Source organism: Ranitomeya imitator, chromosome 2 (assembly GCF_032444005.1).
Source record: "Ranitomeya imitator isolate aRanImi1 chromosome 2, aRanImi1.pri, whole genome shotgun sequence".
In the NCBI taxonomy this organism is placed as follows: Eukaryota; Metazoa; Chordata; class Amphibia; order Anura; family Dendrobatidae; genus Ranitomeya; species Ranitomeya imitator.
In genome coordinates this window covers 658,669,815-658,683,760 of record NC_091283.1, presented here as the reverse complement: position 1 = coordinate 658,683,760, position 13,946 = coordinate 658,669,815, and positions in this window count along the sequence as shown.

The following is a 13,946-nucleotide window of genomic DNA, read 5'->3' as shown; positions in this document are numbered from 1 at the left end:
ACATGCCTCCGGTTGTATTGCATTGACATAATCTGTCATTTTTAATTCCACAGGATGTACCGTCTTGTTATAGTTTGGTATTAATTTTCTGTTTTCTTTTTTCACAGCACACACTGCACGACTGTCGCCACAGGTTCTGGAGCGGTCCTTCAGCTGGCAGCCACGGACCCGTCCCAGCCATCCAGCAGCGCAGCACCAGGTGGGTCTTCCACACTCACTGGAGACCAGGGAGCTGGCCCATCAGGTCTTCCCCTTTCACAGTCCTCTTTCGCTGCACCCATTTTTGCGGGCTCATCCCGGCAGCGACAGAGGGCTTCGGATAGGTCCCTCATGCCCGAGTTTTTGCACTTGAGCTCGGTTTTACACGAAGCTATCAAGGCTTTAGGTGACAGAATGGATGTGTCCCATAACCTGTTAGAGTGCCGCATCCAGGATGTCGCCAAAAGCGTTGATCAAGTGAAAGCCGACCTCCAGAAGCCAGCTCATTTTTTTAATCAAATCCAACAGGGCATGTCGGAACACCTTAGCCATGATCTCCAGCTGAGTGTGATGCAGGCCTGCAATGTTGCTTTTGTGCAGGCTATGCAGCAGAGTCAGAGTCGTAATGTGGCGGCATATCCAACTGTGCCGTCACTGTCACACGTAAACACCATTCCTACCTCTGCTGCATACCACTGCACGGCCACCTCTATTCCCTCTACAGGTGTACTCCACTACAGCGCCAACACGATGACGAGTGCTGTTGGACATCCCACCGCCACCACCGTGACGACCGCTGCTCCGGCTTGGACCTCCTCCGCTGACACCACGATGACGCAGGACCCTGGCGTGGCTTATCGGCCCGGCACCCTCCCGATGCAGCAGGACCCATCCATGCAATATCGGACCGGCCCACCCCCGATGCAGCAGGACCGAGGCCTGGCATATCGGACCGGACCCACCCCGATGCAGCAGGACCGAGGCGTTGCTTTCCGGGCAGGACACCCCCCGATGCAGCAGGACCCATCCATGGCGTATCGCACCGGGCCCCCCATGATGCAGCACGACCAAGCCATACCTTTCCGGGCAGGACCCACCCCGATGCAGCAGGACCCATCCATGGCTTTATGTTCCCCCCCACCAGCAATGCAGCAGGACACTGGTATGGGATTTGTTTCCCCCCCCCCCCAACGATGCACCAGGACCCTGGGAGGGTGTTATGTTCCCCCCCCCAACGAGGCACCAGGATCCTGGGAGGGTTTTTGTTTCCCCCCCCCCCCCAACGAGGCACCAGGACCCAGGCGGGACTTTATCTTTCCCCCCATTGGACTCAGACATTGCCGAGCGCTCCACAATGGAGACTGACTGTGTAATTGTGGAGCCGGGTCCTGACGTGTCTCCCGCCCACACTTTACAACCTAGCCCAAGAAGACTTCCCCCAACCCGGAAAACCCAACGGAAAACTGGCAAAACGCATAAAAAACAAAAAACTTTGATTATTCCTCCCCCATCACCTACCGATGTGTCTCAACCTTCCAGTGTGTCTCAAGCCCCTCATGTTTTAAGCCCCATCCCCGAACTTCCAGATCCTTCAAGTTTTCTTGCCCATTCTCCTGCCACCTCTGCCTCCTCCACGGTGAGCCAGGCTTCAGTTCTGAATACCCCCCAGTTACGTCACTCAACCCCAAGCCGGCGTGGTACAACCCGGTGCGGTACAAAAAAATAAATTTGGTTGTGTTTCCTCAATAAAAAAAAAGTTTATTTGCAACAATTATGTTTGGTTTATTGTGTCTTTCACCGCTCTCAATACACACCAATAAACTTCGTCACACACTTATTCTTTTGGCCTAAACATATCTCCAGTAGTATAAAATACCAGACAACATCTAAATGTGTTTCTTTAGTATACAGATATGAGTTGGCCAAAAAAATAGTAGTTATTTCCATACTCTTATTTTTAATTTTTAACTAGTGTAGTGTCACTGTACAAAGAGAAAATGGTGGCAATCAAGTTCAGAACTCAACTGAACCGGTCAGATGTCAAAATAGACACCTGACCTGTTTAGTTGATTACTGACTTGTATATTCACCATATTCTATATAGCACATTATGTGACAATGTTTGTCAAACTGATGGGACAATGGTTGGCACACGCTAACTATCTATCCTCACCTGGGCAGGTGTAAGAAATTTTGAATTCATGATCATGTATATGTTCATCATGAATTCATTATTTCTTACACTTGACTTGACGGGTATAGAGAGCGTGCCAGTCTTGACGCAATGACGTCAAGAAGATTACCAATAAATTAAAACCTGGTTACATTATTATAAGTATGCGTGTTTATATCATTCTTTGTAAACCAAAATAGGGAGTGCAACTGAGGTCAATTATGATTAAAAAAATCAAATTATTACCTCATCAACTATCACCCACTCCTGGTTTTGGATTACAAATTATGATATACATATCTACTGCCCATCTTTGTTCAACCTTTGTTTAGAGAGGAAAAAGACAGGAGACCTGGTGAACACAAAAAAGTTTATTAATTAGAAAAATTTGTATCAGTATTTAATAATTGGTAATCATTAACATACAACAGGACATTTAAACAACATTGTCCTGCCATGAAACCCGTCCAATATCGGACACAAAATAGGCCGCAAATTGGTCCCGCATAAGACCAACGGCTGCAGTTGACCGCATCGGGTGATGCTGAAAATCTGGCAATGGGTGTGAAACTGGTTCATCAAGTTCAATGTGGGGTCGCTCCTTAGCCATTATATAATTGTGTAGAACCACACAGGCTTTGACCACCTCGTCCACTGTTTCCACTTTTAGATTGATGGCTGTAGCAAGAATGCGCCATTTAGCAACGAGAATGCCAAAGCTGCACTCTACGGTTCTTCTGGCCCTGGTCAGTCTGTAGTTGAATATTCTTCGAGTGTGGTCCAAGTCCCTACTAGAATAGGGCTTCAGGAGATTTTCACACATCTGGAAGGCCTCATCCCCAACCATAACAAATGGCAGCGGTGGGCCTTGAGTGTTGGGGAGAGGCTGTGGAGGGGGAAAATTAAAATTGTTGCCATATACCCGACGGCCCATATCCGAGCTCTTGAAGGTCTGGGAATCATTGCCACGGCCAAAAGCTCCAATGTCCACGGCGATGAAGCGACACTCCGCATCCGCTATTGCCATGAGCACTACCGAAAAATATTTTTTATAATTAAAAAACTCAGATCCGGTTCTGGCAGGTTTAACAATGCGGATGTGCTTCCCATCCACCGCCCCTAAACAGTTTGGAAAATCACACACGTTCAAAAATGTTTTTGATATTTCCCGCCACATGTCCACGGTGGGTACGGGTATAAACTCCTCACGGAGTACATTCCATAACGCACGACAGGTGTCCACAACAATTCCGGAGAGGGTTGAGATTCCAAGGCGGTATTGGAAGTGCAGGGAAGATAAACTCTCTCCTGTGGCAAGAAATCTAGAAGAAAAAGAAACAAAAAAAATATTTAAGATCGACTCTTAATGCTGTGTTTAAAAAAAAAAAAAAAAAACACACACATAGAAAACATGTCATAACCAAAAAATTGCACGGTCATTGGTTTACTTTTGGAACATACCGTAATGTCACTAACAGACGTTCCTCAGGTGGAATTGCTCTACGGAGCCGTGTGTCCTGTCGCCTTATGGATACTTCGACACGAGCCAGTAAATCCCGGAAAGAATCTTGAGACATTCTGGTATAATCCTGGAATTTCTCCGGGTTGGCATTCAGCTCCGCATAGAGCGTGTGATATGCTCCACGGGTTTCACGCACTTCAATGATGGGGTGCCTCCAAAACCGCCGACGCTGTCTCCTTCTCCATCTTTGGCGGTTTCGGTCTTGCTCCCAAGCAAAAACACAGGCAAGGAAAATTTTGAAGCTGAACTCCAGCTTGAAATAAAAGCTCTCCATTGAAAGATCCATCATGACACCGGAAACAGTAGCAAGCTGTGAACATTTCGGTACCCCTAGGGTCAATATATTGAGAGAAAATCACATACGCCCTCTCTATTCCCATTGGTTGTGTTACTGGTGACCTTTTTTTTGGTGTTTTTTTTTCTGAAAATTGCTCAAAAAAACGCAAACGCATACAAACATGCGTTTTTGTACCATGCGTTTTTTTTAAAAAACGCATGCGTTCAAAAACGCAAGTGTGAAACCAGCCTAACCTGGCAAAGTTTCTGCATTAAAAGTTTATTTATTTGAAAAGACACTGAGGCAATGGACAGTGAATGGTCCACAAACTTTCCTGTAAATAGTTGGCACCTTCAAGGTGCACTCTTGGTTCTACCCACATTGCCAGTGTGGGTAGGGCCTTGTTTGTTCCTGAGACCTGAAGAGCAAAACCGTCAGGCATGGCTGAACACTGGTGTAACAGGCCAGATTAACCCCCCCCCCCCTCGCCCAGAATATACCCGGGGTTAAAGTGGCCTAGGCCAGATTATACCCCGGGTATATTCTGGCCTAGGCCAGTTTATACCCCTCTGGGCCAGAATATACCCTAGGTATATTATGGCCTAGGCCAAACTATACCCCGGGGTATAGATTGGCCTAAGCCAGATTATACCCCTCCGGGTCAGAATATACCCCAGCTGCTGTAGATTAGATTTTTCACGATTTTGAGAACCATTCAGTGATATTCTTAATAACGGGGCCCCAGTCAGTGCCCAGGGGCACCAGGCAGAGCACAGGGGGCCCAGGCAGGGCACAGGTGGTCAGAGACAGCGCAAGGGGCTGCAGACAACGCACAGGGGCCCCAGAGATAGCTCAGGGGCCCCAGACATTGCACAGGGGCCCCAAACATCGCACAGGGGCCTCAGACATCGCACAAGTTCCTCAGACATTGCAAAAGTTCCCCAGACATTGCACAGGGGCCCCAGACATTGCACAGGGGTCCTAGACATCGCACAGAGGCCCCAAACATCGCACAGGTGCCCAAGACATAGCACAGGGGCTCCAGACATTGCACATCGCACAGGGGCCCCAGGCATCACACATTGCACAGGGGCCCCAGACATCGCACAGGATTGAGTGATATACTCAAGAACGGGGCCACAGACATCACACAGGGATCCCAAACAGTGTACAGGGAGTCCCAGACAGCACACAGGGGGGCAGAGACGGCGCACAGGGGAGCAGAGGCAGCACACAGGGGCCCTATGCACTGTCTCTTCCCCCTTGAGCAATGTCTCTTGTGCGCTGCCTGGCACCCTGTTCGCTGTCTCTGCCCCCGTGTGCTGCCTGGGGCACTGTATGCTGCCTGGGGCCCTATGTGCTGCCTGGGGCCCCCGCATGCTGCCTGGGACCCCGATAACTGTCTCTGCTCCCTATGTGCCACCTGCGGCCTTGTGCGCTGCCTGGGGGCCCCGTGTGCTGCCTGGGGCCCTGTGGCCTGCCTGGGCAACCCGTGTGCTGCCTGGGGCCCTGTATGCTGCCTGGGACCCCGCTCGCTCTCTCTGCCCCCCATGTGCTTAAAAGCCTGAAAAATCTGATCTACAGCAGCAGGGGTATATTCTGGCCTAGGCCAATTTATACCCCGGGGTATAGTTTGGCCTAGGCCACAATATACCCAGGGTATAATCTGGCATAGGCCACTTTAACCCTGGGTATAATCTGGGCAGGGGGTTAATCTGGCCTGTTACACTGAGTCTGGATAATATGCCTTGTAGCTCGCACAACCCTACGTTGGGGGTTTACGGACGGGTCCCCAGTTCATTGCTGTTGTTCAAAATGTTGAGTTATTGACTTGAATATTAATTGCACTTTTAAAAGAATGTTGAAATTGTTGCACTTTAAGATAGTGAAAATGTTTAGTAGAGAGCTGATATAGTATATGTTTGATAGATAAAATATGCACATAGTCTTAATAATTTTCTAAATCAGTAAGTAAAAGTTCATGCTTTGGTGCCTTAGTAAAGAAAGTGTTAAAAGATAGTATACCCGTAAGGGTAGTCGTCGTTCTACAGTATATTATAGTAAAGTTCTATATTTTTTAAAAGTTATTTTATACATTATAATAAACTTATGTAACGTTTAAAAATTAATTATCTCCCATAAAAAGAAGACAAAGTTTTATATCCATTTCACCTGTTGAAATGCATTTCCCAAAAATGTTTGTATGTTTTCATAACCTGTACTGTTGTTTTCTTTTCCCAGTCTGGGAGAACTGAATGTGTAACACCCCAGGGTCCTGGTTGTTGCAGTGGCATTACTTTCCACACGGGGAGAGTGATGTCACGCTTGGAAGCGAGGAAAGATCTTTATCAGGTAATCGCAAGCATACAACATGTTCACACTCCAGGCCAGAAGTAGGAGCTCTGAACCCGGTTTTCAGGGGAACTTATATATATATATATATATATATATATATATATATATATATACGTATATATATATATATGTATATATATATATATATTCTGGTCTGGAGGGAAAGTCAGTGAGAGAGAGAGGTAGCTTGTCGAGGAGCATCAGCTTAGGCGGAGTTGGTAAGAGAGGGGTGCAGCTGAGCAGACGTGGGAGTCTGCAGCTCCTGACAGAAAGAGAAGAGAGCAGTCAGAAGGACTGGAGGGGCCATGCAGCCACGAGAAGGTGCTGCAGCTCCTGGACAGAGATAACACTGAAGGAAGAACAGCTTGTAGTGATTGTGCAGGAGAGCGAAGCACAGGAGAGTGACAACTGGGGAGGACCGCTGCGACTGGGCTACCTCCATACAGAGTGCAGATTCCGGTAGCCAGAAGACCGAGGTTGTGTCGGACTCTAGGAGGCACAGCAGAAACCGGCAGGACAGCTGGACTAGACGTAACTTGTTCACCCCAATACCCAGGAGACACAGTGGCGCATAGAGCCCTGGTCATGATAGAGACCATGTAAAAAGGCTTGTGTCACCTGTCATATGGGATTCTGTCCCACCTTTATGGAGGACAGAGAGAACTGTGAGGACCTTGCCAGAAGCCATAGGCAGTAAGGGACTACATCCCCGTGCTAATAGGAAGGCTTTTAACTCCACCTGGTAAAGGAGACTCTGAACTCGCTTCCAAGCCGGCCAGACCCTGCCTGTACCTGTGATCTGGTACCCTGGACTGTGGCTGCCTGAAGCCTTCAGTAAACCAGGTAAAGAGACTGCAATCCCGTGTCCTCCGTTTCTTATTGCACCACTCACCGTCTCCATCTACACACCGGGAGCCCTGGGGACCTACTTCACCTGTGGGAAGTAATACCATCTTAACTGCCATAACATCACCCCAGAGGAACCCTTTAAGCAGCGATGGTCCCCACTGACCGAATACCACAGATGGCGTCACGAACACAAACTTCATTCAAAACCCCTTTAAGGAAATTTCCTTTAACATGGGCGCTCAGGGCCACGGACCGGGTCGCCACCACTGTGAGATCCCCCATTAAGTAGCGGACCCGGTACCAAGTACCCCACGGTCCTGGCGGGCATTCCACAGTAAGCGTTGCTGCCGAGTGCAGGGCGCAGGGAGCGTTGCTGCCGAATGTGGGGCACAGGGAGCACTGCTGCCGAGTGTGGGGCGCAGGGAGCGCTGCCGCCGATTGTGGTGTGCAGAGAGCGCTGCCGTCGAGTGTGGGGCGCAGGGAGCGCTGCCGCCGAGTGTGGGGCACAGGGAGCGCTGCCGCCGAGTGTGGGGCACAGGGAGCGCTGCTGCCGAGCTTGGGGCGCAGGGAGCGCTGCTGCCGAGCATGGGGCGCAGGGAGCGCTGCTGCCGAGCATGGGGCGCAGAGAGCGCTGCTGCCGAGCGTGGGGCGCAGAGAGCGCTGCCGCTGAGTTTGTGGCGCAGGGAGTGCCGAGTGTGACAAGGAGAGAAGGCTTAACCCCTTAACGACCGCCGATACGCCTTTTAACGATGGCAGTTAAGGGTACTTAAACCACAGCGCCGTTAATAAATGGCGCTGTGGAAAAAGTGAATAGCGCCCCCCCAGAGTCAGATTTTCTCTGGGGTCTCGGTAGCTGGGGGTAGCCGAGACCCCAGAGAACATGATTCAGGTTTTTTTTACCGACCCCGGGTTGCGATCGCCGGTAATTAACCGTTTACCAGCGGTTGCAAAAAAAAAAAAAAAAACTATTTCCCATTTAATTTCTCTGTCCTCCGATGTGATCGCACATCAGAGGACAGATAAATGGGGTCCCTGATAGCCCCCGATACTCACGTGGCTCCCGATGGGCGACGCCATCTTGTTCCGGCCAAAAAATGGCGTGCGCTTGCGCAGTGCGCCTGCCAGCAAAGGGGTAGCTGAGACCCCAAAGATCATGATCGGGGTCGGTTTTTACCGACCCGTTTTGCGATCGCCGGTAATTCACTGTTTACCAGCGGCTAGAGTTGAGCGACTTTTACTTTTTTAGGATCGTGTTGGGTTTCGCGAAACCCGACTTTGTCAAAAGTCGGGTCGGGTGAAATCGTCCGAATATTTCGAAAAGTCGGGGGCCGACCGAAACACGAAACCCAATGCAAGTCAATGGGGAATCAAAGTCGGCAGGAAAACACCTACAGTGCCCATTTTAATGCCAAAAACATCAATTCTTATTTCTTAAGCTTGTCAATCTTAATTTACTTTATAATAATAGTTAGGCATTGAAAACAGGGGGTCATTTGGCTAAAGTTGGGGGGGGGGGGAAGGGCTGGCTCCAGATTTTCTTGGGCCCAGAAAACGCGGAATATGTCACGGCGGTAGAGCAGGGAGAGGTAAGTATTTCAACTTTGCAAGTGCTGTGATCCTGAGCAAGCAGGGGGGGCCCACTCGTTGGCACTTGGCACTGGCACAGGGCCCCTCATAGTACGGCGGTGTGTTTGACGGCGGGTGGCGCCTCCCACTGCCAGAGACACTTGCGTACTATGAGGGGCCCTGTGCCAGTGACGTCGCCAACGAGTATGCCCCCCCACCTGAAGAAGGAACCTGCACTTTCATCTGCACCTTCCTCTTTGTCCCCGTGTAAGGTGGTATAGTATGCGGGAAGGGGAACCTGACTTTCAGCAGGGTCAGATTCAGGCTGTGTAGAGTGCAAGGGTAATGTAGTGTACTGGGTCAATGTACCAGCAGACTCATCTAGCAGTGGCTGGGCAATGGGCAGGATGAGGAAACACAGATATAGGCCCAACTAAAAAAGTAGGCTAAATGCAGTTCAAAATTGGTAACAGGACTAAACAGGCGGCATAGCTTTGTTCAGTGGAGGACAACTGTAATGAGTGGCGCAGACACAATTAGTAGGCCCAAAATAAAAAAGTAGGCTAAATGCAGTTCAAAATTGGTAACGGGACTAAACAGGCGGCATAACTTTGTTCAGTGGAGGACAACTGTAATGAGTGGCGCAGACACAGTTTGTAGGCCCACAATAAAAAAGTAGGTTAAATGCAGATCAAAATTGGTAACAGGACTAAACAGGCGGCATTGCTTTGTTCAGTGGAGGACAACTGTAATGAGTGGCGCAGACACAGTTTGCAGGCCCACAATAAAAAAGTAGGCTAAATGCAGTTCAAAATTGGTAACAGGACTAAACAGGCGGCATAGCTAGGTATTGGGGTGGGCTCCTCTGCTGAGTAGCAGACAGTGGTAGTAGGCGCAAAGTATTAACTGGTCTAAATGGAGGCCAGGACCCCTGTATATTTTTACTATCATCTATCATTTCAACAAATTTGTATTGGCAGTGCCATTGAAGGATTTAACAGCACAGACTACACAGTGGTGGAGCAGGGAGAGGAAAGTATTGCAAGTGGTAGAGCACTGTTAGAGCTAGGGGGGAACACTCTCTTGTGGGCGGCGGTACTGGCACAGGGCCCCACATATTACAACGGTGTGTCTGACGTTGGTTGTGCACCACCACCGTCAGAGACACTTCATTGTACTATGAGGGACCCTGTGCCAGTGCCGTCGCCCAAGAGTGGGCGCACCCACCTGTCCAGGCAAACGGCACTCGCTTGGGTGCTTGCGCCAGGTGGTGACCACGGCCCTGTGGGGGGAGTCAGCCCATTTACGGAGGTATAAAAATGGCCTATGGTGGACATTCAGCAGCTGCAAATGGCGGAATTGGAGAAGTCAGTAAGAGGAGGCAAAAAGCAAGACATTTTTCAGGCAAGCTACGTGTCAGCAGGAGAAGGTGGGGCAAAATAATTTGAAATCCATGATTGGTTCATTTTAATGAAGGTTAGATCATCAACATTCTGGGTAGCCAGACGTGTCCTTTTTTCGGTCAGTATTGAACCAGCAGCACTGAAGACTCTTTCTGATAGTACACTAGAAGCAGGGCAAGCGAGCTCCTGTAATGCATATACTGCCAATTCAGGACAGGTGTCTATTTTAGATGCCCAGTAATCAAAGGGGAATGACCTGTGAGGGAGAACATCGATAATGGAGGAAAAATAGTTCGTAACCATACTGGACAAATGCTGTCTCCTGTCACTGTGAATCGATGCAGTGGCAGAAAGTGGCTGGAAGATACCGTATATACTCGAGTATAAGCCGAGATTTTCAGCCCAAATTTTTGGGCTGAAAGTGCCCCTCTCGGCTTATACTCAAGTCACGGTAGCGGTGGGGTCGGCGGGTGAGGGGGTGAGGGCGCTGAGGTATACTTACCTAGTCCCAGCGATCCTCGTGCTGTCCCTGCCTTCCTCCCCGTCTTCTGTGCTGCAGCTTCTTCCCCTCTTCAGCGGTCACGTGGGACCGCTCATTACAGAAATGAATAGATGGCTCCACCTCCCATAGGGGTGGAGCCGCCTATTAATTTCTCTAATCAGCGGTGCCGGTGACCGCTGACAGGAAGAGGCTGCAGCACAGAAGACGGGGAGGAAGGCAGGGACAGCGCGAGGATCGCTAGGACTAGGTGAGTATGTTATATTCACCTGTCCACGTTCCAGCCGCCGGGCGCCGCTCCATCTTCCCGGCGTCTGCGCTCTGACTGTTCAGGTCAGAGGGCGCGATGACGCATATAGTGTGCGCGGCGCCCTCTGCCTGATCAGTCAGAGCGGGGAGACGCCGGAACGAGACGCTGGGAGCTGCAAACAAGAGAGGTGAGTATGTGTTTTTTTATTGCAGCAGCAGCGGCCATGGCACAGATTTATGTGCAGCATCTATGGGGCACAATGAACGCTGCAGAGCACTATATGGGGCATCTGTGCAGCATCTATGGGGCACAATGAACGCTGCAGAGCACTATATGGGGCATCTATGGGGCACAATGAACGCTGCAGAGCACTGTATGGGGCATCTGTGCAGCATCTATGGGGCACAATGAACGCTGCAGAGCACTATATGGGGCATCTGTGCAGCATCTATGGGGCACAATGAACGCTGCAGAGCAATATATGGGGCATCTGTGCAGCATCTATGGGGCACAATGAACGCTGCAGAGCAATATATGGGGCATCTGTGCAGCATCTATGGGGCAATATGAACGGTGAAGAGCAATATATGGGGCATCTGTGCAGCATCTATGGGGCAATATGAACGGTGAAGAGCAATATATGGGGCATCTGTGCAGCATCTATGGGGCAATATGAACGGTGAAGAGCAATATATGAGGCATCTGTGCAGCATCTATGGGGCAATATGAACGGTGAAGAGCAATATATGGGGCATCTGTGCAGCATCTATGGGGCACAATGAACGCTGCAGAGCACTATATGGGGCATCTGTGCAGCATCTATGGGGCACAATGAACGCTGCAGAGCACTATATGGGGCATCTGTGCAGCATCTATGGGGCAATATGAATGGTGCAGAGCACTGTATGGGGCACAGATATTGGGCAAAAATGAACGGTGCAGAGCATATATGGGGCACAGATATGGGGCAATATGAACGGTGCAGAGCACTATATGGCACAGCTATGGGGAAATAATGATCTATTTTTATTTTTGAAATTCACCGGTAAATGCTGCATTTCCACCCTAGGCTTATACTCGAGTCAATAAGTTTTCCCAGTTTTTTGTGGCAAAATTGGGGGGGTCGGCTTATACTCGGGTCGGCTTATACTCGAGTATATACGGTATATGAAAAAATACAAGGACTGTAGTACAATTTCAATCTTCCTACAATGATCTCAGGAAAAGTATGGCAGCAATAAAAAGGACTGCTGCACACAAAAGTGTGGACAAATAAACAAGATAACTGTGCAGAAAGGAGCAACAGGATTCTTGCTTTTAAAAAAGCAGTTGGTTTGCACAGCAGCGTGCAAACAGCAATGCAGCTATCAGGGAGCCTTATAAGGCAGCCTAATAAGCTACAGAGCTGATGCACAAAAATATAAACTCCACTGCCCCTGCAAACAAATGGTGGTGTTGGACAGTGGAAATTGCTACAGCACAAGCAGTTTTGGGGCTTAATCTTCCCTCCCTAACTATATCCCTTCTTCTGATGCAGCTGCAGCAACCTCTCCCTATGCTAAGATCGGCAGAAGTAAGATGGCGGTCGGCGTGCACGCCCCTTTATAGCCCCTGTGATGACGCAGAAAGCAAGCCAATCACTGTCATGCCCTTCCCTAAGATGGTGGGGACCGAGACCTATGTCATCACGCTGCCCACACTCTGCGTCCTCCTTCATTGGCTGAAAAATGGCGCTGAAAGCGTCATATGAAACGCGACTTTTGCGCGCAGATTGGCGACCTCATGGCCGATCCCACACTAGGATCGGGTCGGGTTTCATGAAACCCGACTTTGCCGAAAGTCGGCGATTTTTGAATTTGTCCGATCCGTTTCGCTCAACCCTACCAGCGGCTGCAAAAAAAAAAAAAAGCAATGTGTCATTCTCTGTCCTCTGATGTGATCGCACATCAGAGGACAGAGAAATAGGGGGATTCGGGGACCCTGTTATACTTGCCGGTGTCTCTGGGTCCTCCTGCGTCCCCTCCTGCCTGCTGGCTTCTTCATCCGGTAAGAAAATGGCGGGCGCATGAGCAGTGCGCCCGCCATGATCTGCCGGCCGGCAGCTAGATGAGACGGGGCTAAATTTAGGGTTAGGGTTAAGGTTGGGGCTAAATTTAGGGTTAGGGTTGGGGCTAAGTTTAGGGTTAGGGCTAGGGTTAGGCTTCTTTCACTCTTGCGTCGGTACGGGGCCGTCGCAATGCGTCGGCCCGACGTACCGACGCACGTTGTGAAAATTGTGCACAACGTGGGCAGCGGATGCAGTTTTTCAACGCATCCGCTGCCCAGTCTGTCCTGGGGAGGAGGGGGCAGAGTTACGGCCGGACATGCGCGGTCGGAAATGGCGGACGCGACGTACAAAAAAAATTACATTGAACGTTCTTTTGTGACGACGGTCTGCCAAAACACAATGGATCCAGTGCACGACGGACGCGACATGTGGCCATCCATCGCGATCTGTCGGCAATACAAGTCTATGGGCAAAAAACGCATCCTGCGGGCACATTTGCAGGATCCGTTTTTTGTTCAAAACGATGGATTGCGACGGATGCCACACGACGCAAGTGTGAAAGTAGCCTAAGGGCTAGGGTTAGGGCTAGGGTTGGGGCTAAAGTTAGGGCTAGGGTTAGGGTTGGGGCTAAATTTAGGATTAGGGTTAGGGCTAAAGTTATGGTTAGGGCTAGGGTTATGGTTGGGGCTAAAGTTAGGGCTTGGGTTAGGGCTAAAGTTAGGGCTAGGGTTGCAGCTAAAGTTAGGGTTAGAGTTGGGATTAGGGTTTGGATTAGGATTGCTATTAGGGTTAGGGTTGGCATTAGGGTTACGTTTGGGATTAGGGTAATGTTTGGGATTAGGGTTAGGGGTGTATTGGGATTAGTGTTAGGTTTGAGGTTAGGCTTGAGATTAGGATTAGGGGTGTGTTGGATTTAGGGTTTTGATTAGTGTTATGGTTAGGGTTGAGATTAGGGTTGTTTTGGGGTTAGGGTTGTGATTATCGTTAGGGTTGTGATTAGGATTATGGATCAGGTTTGGATTAGGG